We start from the raw sequence: 12,164 nt of genomic DNA, 5'->3' as shown, positions 1-12,164 counted from the left end.
GGACAATTTATTGTTGATTCTATTGTTAAAATTGCCGGATATTATGGTATCGAAAATAAAATTTTATGTATTGCTTTTGATAATGCTTCTAACAACAAGACTGCTATAACAAAAATAAAATTTATGCTATCTCCGCCCTTGCTTGAAATTTTTCATATTAAGTGTGCATGTCATATATATAATTTAATTGTAAAAGATGGTCTTGACTTTTTTGAGTTTTATATTGAAAAAATTCGTGTTGCCGTTGGTTTTATTCAAGGAAATAATCGTAGATCGAGAATTAGAGAATTTAAAGTTAAATGTCAAGAAAATGGACTTACACCGATTTTGATGCCTGAGGAAATTGATACTAGATGAAATTCTATGTATGAATTTTTAAAAACTTGTTATAAATATAGAATTCCTATTACACTAGCTTTTAACCAACATTGCGGTTCATTTGCTGATTCTGCTGATTGCATGCTACATAATTCTGATTGGGTTGTAATTAATGATCTTGTTAAGTTTTTAGAAAAATTTTATGTAGCTACGGTTGAATTTTCCGGTGCTTATTATCCTACTGTTTGTAATATTTTGGCATATATAGTCGATATTTCTGGTTTGCTCAAAGAATATAAAAATAAAGAAGGTTATAAAGAAGCTGTTGGCGCCATGTTTACGAAATTTAAAAAATATTTTTTTCCGATTCCCCCTATTTACTTGGTTGGTGTTATGCTAAATCCGTGCATGAAATATAATCATATGTGTCACTTTAGTACTCTTATTTATACTAACTTAGAAATAAATACTTACCATGATTCTGAACAAGTACAACCTGATTTGTGGACGGCTATGGCTGATGCAAAGGATTACATAGAAAAATTATATAATCACTATGCTGATTTATTTGATTTAGCCGTACCTACAAATATCACTCCAACTGTCGCTCCTCATCCTCCCGAGGAGCCATCATCTTCTAAAAGACCGGCACATAGTGGATTTTCTGATTCGTTTTATGATTTAAATTGTTGAAACAGTGTTGATGAGAGAACTTACACATCAACTTATCGGGAAGAGCTGAAATATTATCTTCGGACGACACCAGAGGATCGCAGACGACGGATCAACACGTTGGATTGGTAGAGGAGTAATGAAACACAATATCCTGTGCTTTCAAGATTAGCTAGAGATATCTTGAATGTTCCAATGTCAACCGTTGCATCAGAGAGCGCCTTTAATCAGAGACGACAAAAGCTTGGAGACAACCGACACTCATTGGGAACCAATGCAATGAATATTCTAGTTTGCCTTAGAGATTGGATTAGAGCGGAAAGAAGAAACCAAGGAATGGAACCGGAGCCGAGCGACGAGCTGAATATTGAAGAAATTATGACTTCACGGGAGAACTCAGCAGAATCAAGTCCAATGCATGATTTTGCCGCCGTTGACTTCGACTATCCTATGCAAGTTCCCATTAATATTAACACGGATGAGTTGGAAAAAATGATGCACAATTTATAGATTTTTCATTCATGTAAATTATAAATTTTGGATCATTTTGCAATCAATAAAATTCCCCAAATTCATTCACTCCTTAGTCCTTGTTTTTTATTTTTTTTTCATTTAATGATTTAAAATTTTAAATTGAATTTCTAGTTTTCTACTTTAAATTAAAAACTTACTTCTAATATATTATTAATTTACTACCAAATATTATTAATTTATTATATTAAGTAGCATATGTTTTGTATATTTGTGCATATATCTTCTATAGAAGTGCATATTTAACGTATACATATGTATATGTTTTATAAATTAGTATATAAGTATATCTATATATATTGTAATGTATATATAATGTAGTATATTTTATAAGTAGTAGTATATATACATTGAATGGTGCTTATACACGTGTATATATCTTCTATATAAGTGTATATTTAACGTATACATGTGTATATGTTTTATAAATTAGTATATAAGTATATCTATATATATATATTAGTAGTAGTAGTATATATACATTGAATGGTGCGTATACATAGAATAGAGTGTATATATGTGAATAGATCTTCTATAGACGTGTATATTTAACGCATACATGTGTATATGTTTTATAAATTAGTATATAACTATACAAATATATATTGTAATGTATATATATTATAGTATATTTCATTTAAAGTATTACATATACATAGAATAGAGTGTATATATGTGAATGGATTTTCTATAGACGTGTATATTTAACGTATACATGTGTATATATTTTATAAATTAGTATATAACTATACAAATATATATTGTAAATTTATAATGTATATATATTGTAGTATATCTCATTTAAAGTATTACATATACATAGAATAGAGTGTATATATGTGAATAGATCTTCTATAGACATGTATATTTAACGTATACATGTGTATATGTTTCATAAATTAGTATATAACTATACAAATATATATTGTAATGTATATATATTATAGTATATTTGATTAAAAGTATTACATATACATAGAATAGAGTGTATATATGTGAATAGATCTTCTATAGACGTGTATATTTAACGTATACATTACTTTATGTTTTGTAAATTAGTACATATATTGTAGTATATACTTTTTTAAAGTAGTACATATATATTGAATGGTGCGTATATATGTGTATATATCTTCTATAGATGTATATCTTTAAAGTATAAAAGTGTATATGTTTTATAAATTAGTATGTAACTATATATATATACATATTGTTGTATATATATATATATGTATATTGTAGTATATATTTTATTTAAAGTTGTACATATATATTGAATGGTGCATATATATGTGTATATATCTTCTAAAGTAGTATATATTTAACGTATACATGTGTATATGTTTTATAAATTAGTATATATATGTATATATATTGTAGTGTGTATATATATATATATATATATTATACTATTATAGCATATGTTTTATTTAAAGTAGTACGTATAGTCATATATAATTATATATTGAATGGTACGTATATATGTGTAATTGTTTATATATTTTTTTAAAAATATATATTGTATATTGGAGTGTATATAGTGTATATTGGAGTGTATATAGTGTATATTGGATTATTTATTTATTTTTTAAACAGGTTTGACCGGTTTTAACCGGGTTTGACAGGGTTTGACCGGATTTTGGTGGGTTTGACCGGGTTGGGTTAAATGAGCTGGGTTAGAGTGGGTTTTAAATTTTTTAACTGTTTGGCTCGGCCCGATCCGGCCCGGATAACATCAAAACCGGCCCTTAACCGGCCCTCAATCCGGTTAAAATGAAAGGACCGATTCTGAATTGGCCCGGCCCGGCCCGTTTGACACGCAGAAGATAAGAAAATACAAAGAGCAAAGCAGTGGAATTCATTTTATAATCAATTCATTCATTATTTATTTTTCAACTGCCATTTTATTGTATAAACTAAATAAAAATTACACTTTCATTTAATTTTTTTAATTAAATATTATTGTCTTCTGTGAGTTATTGTCCAAAGTCATGTTTTATTAAAAAAGTACAAATAGCAATATATAATTGGCCCATAATATCTTTCAAATATTGAATGAGTTTTATACTTTCTTTATATTCATCTTTCATAATTTTGAGTATCTTGCGTGATAATTCTTACGTTGTTATTATTAGTCAATATACGACTAGGTAGAGTGTCCAGTGTCTAATAACATAAATTACAATCAAATAATAAAGACTTACCAAAATCAAAATATGGAAAAAGAAAGCAAGCATCTAAAAGATTAGTTAGAATGAAACAAGTTAAGAAGATCTAAGGAGTTGTCTGCCTATGAAGATGAAATATAGCAGCTTTTATTAGCCTTTGGCCAGAGTAATATTGAAGCACATCCAAGCTCTCATCAAATTGTCATGACCCAAACCTCGTTGCGACTAGCACCGACACTAACCCACCAATTGGAGAACCATCTAATCCAAATACTCAATATATATATATATATATATCTTGTGTACAAAAATTTAGGCTATGTTTTTTTCTGAATTGGAAGTTAGAAATTTCAGGCTAGATCAGTCTTAGATCAAATCCGAGTGAGGTATGATCTGGGATAATCCAGGAATGAATTAGGTAAATGTGAAAAGATTTAATAAGTTTTTATGTTAGCTTAGACAATACGGAATCCATAGGATCTTACGAAAGTGAATTTGGGTTTGTAGAACTCTCAATTTCGAACTTGACGTAAAGAAATTAGTCTGGAAAGTCATGGTTTGAGGGTGCGTTGCAAAAAAGGCAAAACTGAAATCAATCCCGAGTTTCTGCCTTGCCACATTCGATATAGCGGGTGGCATGACTCTATGACTGCAAATTCCAAGTATAGCGGGAGGCGAAGTTGGTCAATACCGACATAACGGGCGGAACCTGCTATAGTGAGGCCGTGATAGCGGGATATGGGTGCCATAGTTGTAAATACATGAATTTATGTAGAAAAATACCCCAAAATATTTTATTGTTTCAAAACTCATTTTCCGAAGGGCAAGGATGATTTTGGAAGAATTCCAATCAATTTTCATCGAAGTTCTTTGTAAAGGTAAGCAATTCCTTCAATTAGCTCATAGTTTAATTGTAAACTACTAGACGATAGTTAGTTTTTAGATACTTAGGAATGAATTAGCTAAACCTAACTAATTTTCTAGTGCAATTAAGTGAATTGAGTAGAAAACTCTTGGGCTTTGGTAAAATATTGTTAATTTATTCTTGTATGTTGATAATTCATTATTCTAACCATGCAATTGATTGAATGAAGGTGAAATTATGGTAGAAAAATTCTAGAATAGAAGGAACAATCATGAATTTGTCCTTGGGGTTCAAGATTTAGTTATAATCTTCGATATTGTAGGTCATTTCGTTGATTATGTATTAAATTCTTATTTTTAGATCACAATCAAGTCAAAGTTATAAGAAGTAGAAAACACAAGTTTGTTAGAGCATTCCAAGCGTGGATTGAGGTAGGTGATGGCTTAACGTTGTTGAAACACAACTTGTTTTGTGTGTGCATGATAAATGTTTCTTGGTATTGCTTGTTATGATGCATATTCAAGGAAAGTGAATGACTTTTTGATATCATATGTGTTAATCACAGGAACTTATATGAGATGCTTGTGGACTTTTACAAATGTTATTCTGCTATCGTTGTGGTTGTGATTGTTGTGATACTTGTCATTATTGTGGGATGTAGCAGTGCTCAAATATCCTTACGAATTTGGTTGATATAAGATTGAAAGACATTAGATGTCTGAGATTTTGATACATGGACAAGAGCCCATTCTCTGTAAGTCCTGGCTAGTGGGCGATCATAAGACCTTTAACATGTATGTACAAGGCACCTGTTGTTGACACCTAATTTTTGCCCTCCATAACTCAGTTTTAATTCAGAGTTTCTTCTATTTTCAAATAAAATTACAACAATTATCTTATCCGAATAAAGGATTTTCAATTTTTTTTTCTGTATGTGATTTTGTCATTTTTAAGTACCGATTGTATATCATCGTATTCAATTATACGAAATTATACAATTTTGATACTTAAATATTGATTTTACCAAATATCAGATTATAATCAAGGCCTATGTTGAAATAAGTTTATAATGATTAGTCTTGATTTAAATAAAATTTACTTCCAAAAATATTTCATTCGGATAAATATGTGTTTGATTTTATCGAATCAAGAAGCTCGGAGTTAAATAAGATATTTATTCATTTCGAATTTCAAATTAGTTTAGCCAATCTATTAGATTTGACCATAATTGAAATTAAGTTGGCCATAATCGTAATATAATTGGTTAGTTAACTTTCAATTTAGTCAAATTTAATTAGAATAAACCAAATTAGGATTGAAATTATTTTCTTTCCAATTATTGATTCCTACTTCCCAACACCATATCAATCCGATCCCTCTATTTTCCACCATAGTTTCAGCCTGTGTGACCAACCAACCCACTTTTCCCTTAAACTATAACATCCCATCTCAAAATCAACCCCAATTTCTGCCCAATAGTCTTACAAGACCAACCCATTAAAACCCATACCCTTAAATCCATCAGTAGCTCACTTTCTCTTTTTAATAGCCTCAAAACAACAGCCAAAATTAGCCTAAACACCTAACCAAACCAGCCCAATTCCATGTTTTAACTCGGCCCAGTCCTATATGTCTTATTCCCTAAGCATAATAGCAACATCATCAACAACCCTCAACCTGAATCCAATCGAAACCAACCCTACCAGCTCAAAATCCACCCGAAATCAACCAGTTTGTAGCCCTCCTATGTGTCTCGTGCGAGAAAACCCCCGAGGCTTCCAGAATCCGATGAGTTGTCCCCCCCTAACGGCTCAATTCCATGATTCTCGAGATAATAGGTACAATTTCATACACATTTGGAGGATTTTCATTGGTTTAGGGGTGTATTTCATTTGTTTCTTTTGGTCCGCAATTTCCAATCCGTTGGTGGGAAGACTCCAAAATGAAGGCGTCACACGTGAAATTCATCAAGGTTTTCCTCATTGAACCTTGATTTTTTTGATGGATTTAAAAGGCTCATTGATTGAGCTGAAGATGGGGCTTTTTTCTTTTCTTTTCTTTTTTTGGGGAAAAAATGAGGAAAAGTTCTAAGGGTCTTAGTTTGAAGTTTAGGTCGGAGATGAGGTTTTGAAATAAAACATATAGTAGTATTTTTTTTTAGGATTTCTTTTTCTGTTTCTGGGGAATCCTAGCAGATATTCAAAGTTTTGAGCGATAGACGAGGATATCGATTTGTTTCAGGGTTTTCAGAAGATAAAAGCTCCCTTTAACTGTAGAATATATCCTCTTCGATTTCCTTTTGGAAGTTTGGTCAATCAATCGAAAGTTCTCACATTGATAACATCAACTCCCAGTGGTAACAATTTTGCTGATAGCTCGAGTCCTGTTTGCTGCTTTCAAAGAGGTAAATTCGCCCTTTTGACTTTAATCTATTGTTTCTTTCTTCGTCTCTCTCCTTCATGGCACTAGTAGTTTAGTCGTAAGCATGATGAGGTGGGATTTGTCACTGTAAAAGCCAGTGAAGTCCTTAGGATTTTTCTTGATTGTTTGACTGTTGTGTGAAGAGCCTGGTTTACGATAATTGTCACGGTTTTGTTTGGGTTTTTTCCTGTTTCGTTCAAATACTCAAGGGTATGTGATTTACTTACAAGAGGGATTGTTGTATATATCCTCATACACTATCACTCATAAGGCTCTATGGTCTTAGTTATAAGAGAATTGCTACTCTTTTCGTTCACGTGTTCGAATCAACTTTAATATGATGATGTTGTTTTTGCTTTAAATTTCGCTTTCAGTTTAAGTTGATTGATTCAGGTGCTTGCTAAAAAGAGGGAGAGATCAGTCAAAGTCTCCCACTTTCGAAATAGTTTAAATTTATTTAATATTGTTATGAGGTTATGTCTAGGATCTACCTCTAAAGGTGATTACAGTTCATACTCGTGTCAACCCCGTAACTATTGATTACCATTTTTTTTAGTATTAAAAGCTCCTACTTAAATTTATTCATGTTTATGCTTATCTCTGTCAGCTTCCTTTCGCTTATTCGATAAATGGAGGTCCTAATAGCTCACACTTTGAACTTTTGTCTTTTTAGGGCGTTCCTCTCACGTTGCTGTCTTTATAATCATGTGTTAAGACGATGGTTCAATAGGGCTCTTAACTTAATATCCATTGGATTCACGGAGGGAAATTATGAGGTTAATGACATCTCAAGGATCTCTGATTCGTGGTTTTGAACCACCAATCAAAGAGAGATGGAAACCATACCACAGTCTCTTTAAATGCTCTCACGAGGAACCATTATGTCATTTCTGAGTCAAGAATAGGATAGTTGTGTTGAAATAAAATTTGGTGAGGAAAAATTGAATTCATGTTCTCAGATGCGCTGTAGTATTTTTTCTAGTTTGTTTCACTTGGAGATTCAATATAAAAAGAAAATATTAAATGTATATGCTCAGAGGTTGCTACGATTGTGTTCTGTGATAATAATTCTAACTCGTTTAAAGTTTATTTACTCGGTGATAGAGGGCTTAGCTTGTAGGCATAACACAATGGATTAGAGTCACTGTAAAATTTCCAAAAGTATTTTTATGTTTACTTGGACTCGTGTGGTTCACCTGCTTTGCTATTAGTAGTTAGTTCAGGGGAACATTTATAGTAAGTCAGGATAGACTTATATTTTTATGACGTTAACTCTAGTGAGTTTAAGTATTGTTTATCCCTACCGTATCTCGCTCTTTTGATGTTCTTGCTAGTTGTTCTGAAATTTTTTCTTTTTCTTTCCGTATTTGTGTTGTGTGATATCAAAAAATAATGATTTAGAGGACAAGTCGCAAATTCTAAGCATGGAACGTATCTACTTTTACCTGCATGTTAAGGGTATAATTTGGGCAAGTGAACGCAGGGCATAATTTGAGATTATATTTTGGGATGTGAATCATGTATATTTTCAGTTTTTGTTGGTACTGTTATTAAGTTTCCTGTACGTTACATAATTGGAAGTGGCCTTGTCAAATTAATTGTGTATGTCTTTGTCACACATGATGACTCAGTAGTTGTTTAAATATTGACTTGAGGATATATATTAATGACTCGACTTTTCTTTTTGCATGTGGATACACTCGCGTCCTACGTGGGCCCTTTTTTCTTTGCATATGCATTATGGGCAATCGAGGCCAATCCTCCATAAGTCGACTTCAAAGGCCTTAAGAAAACAATCTCATAGTACGCAGATACGAAGAATCGAAGAGAAGAATGGGTTAAAATCCCATCTTTGAAGCGACAAAGGGACTAAAAAGTCTCTTTTTATTTATTTGTTTATATTTTCTTTTTATTTTATTTGTTGTCTGTATCTATTTTATTTAGTTATTTATTTTTATTCATTCATTCGGGCCAAGAAGCCAAAGCTGTATTTAATACTGGTAGAGCAGACTCGAGCCGAAAAGGGCTCAGAAACATAGAAGTAGGACAGGTGAAAAAATGGGCCAGAAACCCAACTAGATTAGGACAGGGTCGACGGTTTGGGCTTAAAAACCTAAATCACTACTTCTCCCCTTTCCTCTTTCCCTTTTGCTTATTTGTTTTACGTGTTTTGCAAACCTAGTTGAATCCCTAGTCAAGTCGCTAAAAACTGGTTTTGCATAAACACCAAAATATTTATAAAATTACTTTCTTTTCAAAAAATAAACTTTTTTCAAGGTTAGTCAAAGACGATTTTCAAACAGTCCGGATAACCGCAAGTTAGCGGACGTTTTAGGTGCCTAACACCTTCCTAAAATGTCAATAGGAACCGCTTACTAGAATCTCTTAAATGAAATGATTTTTCTGTTTTAGATCGTTTAAAGTGTTTTATAAAGGTTTCTTAATTCCTTTTCAAAATTAAGTGGCGACTCTCAAAAAGTCAAAATTTCCACAAAATCGAAATGGCGACTCTGCTGGGTATCTTTAACTAGGTTCTAACCAAATGTTTGATTTCATCTTTCAATTAACTATTTATGTGTTTATATCTTTTGATTCTGTAAAGTTTAACTATCGCATCTCATGGCATATTCCTGCATTATTTAAACTGTTTTGGGGTTTCGTGGATGTCCCAGCCCCTATTGTTAAATACGAATGGCTTATTAGCATGTGAGTTGTCTGATGGATGTTCATATTTTCAAACCCGAGTTGTCCGCTTAGGAACCTGGTTCAAACCCACTCTAGAAACCTAGGGTAGAGCAAAACCAAAATCCTATTTTAGGCATGAGCCTAGGACGACCCAATACCCGAAGGAGGTATTGGGCCCATTAGAAAACTTGCCCAGCGTCTATTGACCCCAAGTCAATTACAGATGAATCATATTTATATGTTGAAGAAATATATGTTTGTTTAATCTAATCCATTATCCTTTGGGGGTCGAGAGAAGACTTGCTTTACTCACTTTTGTATAAGGATTCATCAATCGTACATCGATTGACGAAGTAATTGAAACAAGCCAAGCAAGAAATTGATCGATTTGGACAGTTGCATGACATCTATGGCACAATTATATGACAATCGCTTGATCATTAATGGATATTGTCAATAATGAGGAGCGGACAAAACTAAGAGAGCGAAGATCGATAGAAGAAGCATTCAGTAATTAGTATCCCCTTCATGGGACATTATTCCCTTTCCTTAAAGATTGTATCCCTTTCGTGCAACTTTTGTAGACATTTATGTTATTTAGGTATACCTATGAAGGTTTTTTTGGGGATAATGGATTGGCTTTAAAAAGACGTATATTTTCTTCAAAATTTGTTAGGCCTAAACCCTTGGCTCAAACGGGTCACCTAATTAGGATGCACTTTTATTACAATATGCTTGTGTAATATAACTGTTTATGTGCTTATACGTGTTGTGTTGATTCGAATCAAAGGAGAAATGATCCAATCCCATTTTCCATAGAACATCTCTAGGCAGAAATATACCCCACTATACAAAAGTCCGATCAAAAGTACTTCAAGTCTCCCAAGTTTCTCAGAAAATTCCGTAGTCATTCTTAAAACTTCCAAAATGATCGCTACCATTTTAAGAAAGTTGAATTTAGAATCAGAAAATGCCATTATAGTTTTGAACTAAGTAGGGCTTGATTTCTCCTCCGTGAGAGACGTAGGTAGCCTTTCGGCCCAGCCCATACTCCAAACGCTCTGTTGTCCTTCATTTTCTTGAAGGAAGAAGAAGAGTTGAACCTTCCCGACAAATTCCACCTATCCATATCATTGAGAAAAATCTTGTTCATTGAAATCCTCGAGTCATCATTATTTCATGGATTAATTCGCATGAGATGAGAAACAACTCTATGTGTTTACTTTTTACCTTATCATCTTGCTTTAGTTATTACTAACGGAATCTAACACATCAGTGTTTGAGTTGTTTTTAATTTGCAGGTAATAGAAACTACTCTGTGTTGGCACAAAATGACCCTACTTCACCAGATCAAAATGAATAAGAGATCTGCTTCTTGACTATAGCTTTGTTACAGGAAAAAAAATGACTAGTAGTAAAACTGGACTCTACCAATCATTTTTCAACCCTGTAAGCGATAGTATCGAGGATGGAATAAGGGAAAATGTGAGGGAAGAATTTTCCAAGACAATCGAAATCATGGAAGATTAATTGGAGGAAACATTATTGAATTGGACCTCCACTCCACTCATGAATCATCGCCCGTCGTATAGCAGTAACTTAAAACCTACCATTGTTATGTCATGTCAAGAAAAAAAATAATGGTAGCCCTAGAACAGTCAACAGAAGAGTCAAAGAATTCGAGAATCAAAGAAGCCTAATAAAGAGGAAACCGAGGTGGTTAACTAGGAAGACGATGACTCCATTGGACATTTGATCCTTTGCTCTATCAAGACAAATGCAATGCAAACGTCATGTCATCCATAGAAGTACTTATTTATATCCTAGTAAGATGGATAAGAGTATTTTTAGGGCCATTATGAGTTTAAGTCCGAACTACGTTTGACCTGAATTCCCAAAAAGGGATACGTAGGTGGCTTATGTCGACTTCGGTTAACCCCTTGAGGAAATTTATCCTTTCTTTTAGGTACGAACTATGTTTGACCTGAATTCCCAAGAAAGGGATACGTAGGCGGCCTATTTTGGCTTTGGTCAACCCCTTAAGATAATTTATCGTTTCCTTTTATGTACGAACTATGTTTGACCTGATTCCTGCTTTAACGGGATACGTAGGCGCCCCAATAGTTCGATCATATAACCTCAAGAAATAAAAAATGGGGTAGAATCTCGAGAAGGAATCTCAAAAATTCACAAGAGAAGATCAGCATCCAACAAAGAGAATGAAGATCAGCAAAGGCTTCAGATCCACTCAAGATGATATCATCTCAGACTAAAACTGGGGCAGAAATTTTGAGAGAGGCCTTAAAATTTCAATCAAATATTGAAATATATTTCAAATTCCCCAGCACTAGAGGTCGAAGTTGAGATTTGAGAATCACCACCTGTGATAAAGTCTAGGAAGACTGAATCTCTATCTTTGATAAAACTTCTGGTAGAGAGCCTCGACAATGCTGAATGCATAGCAATCCTCCACCAAACGTCAGACATTGTCAGAATCAAGAGAA

At 33.0% G+C, this 12,164-nt stretch overlaps 1 long non-coding RNA gene across 1 annotated transcript in view; it reads left to right on the top strand.

The window, feature by feature from the left end:
- The window catches only part of LOC124897036, a 7,162-nt gene extending 5,586 nt beyond the window's left edge, over window positions 1-1,576 (top strand). The window contains exon 3 of the long non-coding RNA XR_007053470.1: window positions 1,017-1,576. This is a non-coding gene — a long non-coding RNA (uncharacterized LOC124897036). The remainder of the gene's footprint in view (window positions 1-1,016) is intronic.
- Window positions 1,577-12,164: the final 10,588 nt, after the last annotated feature.

Source organism: Capsicum annuum, chromosome 3 (genome assembly GCF_002878395.1).
Source record: "Capsicum annuum cultivar UCD-10X-F1 chromosome 3, UCD10Xv1.1, whole genome shotgun sequence".
Lineage (NCBI taxonomy): Eukaryota > Viridiplantae > Streptophyta > Magnoliopsida > Solanales > Solanaceae > Capsicum > Capsicum annuum.
This window is presented reverse-complemented; position numbering and strand designations above follow the sequence as displayed.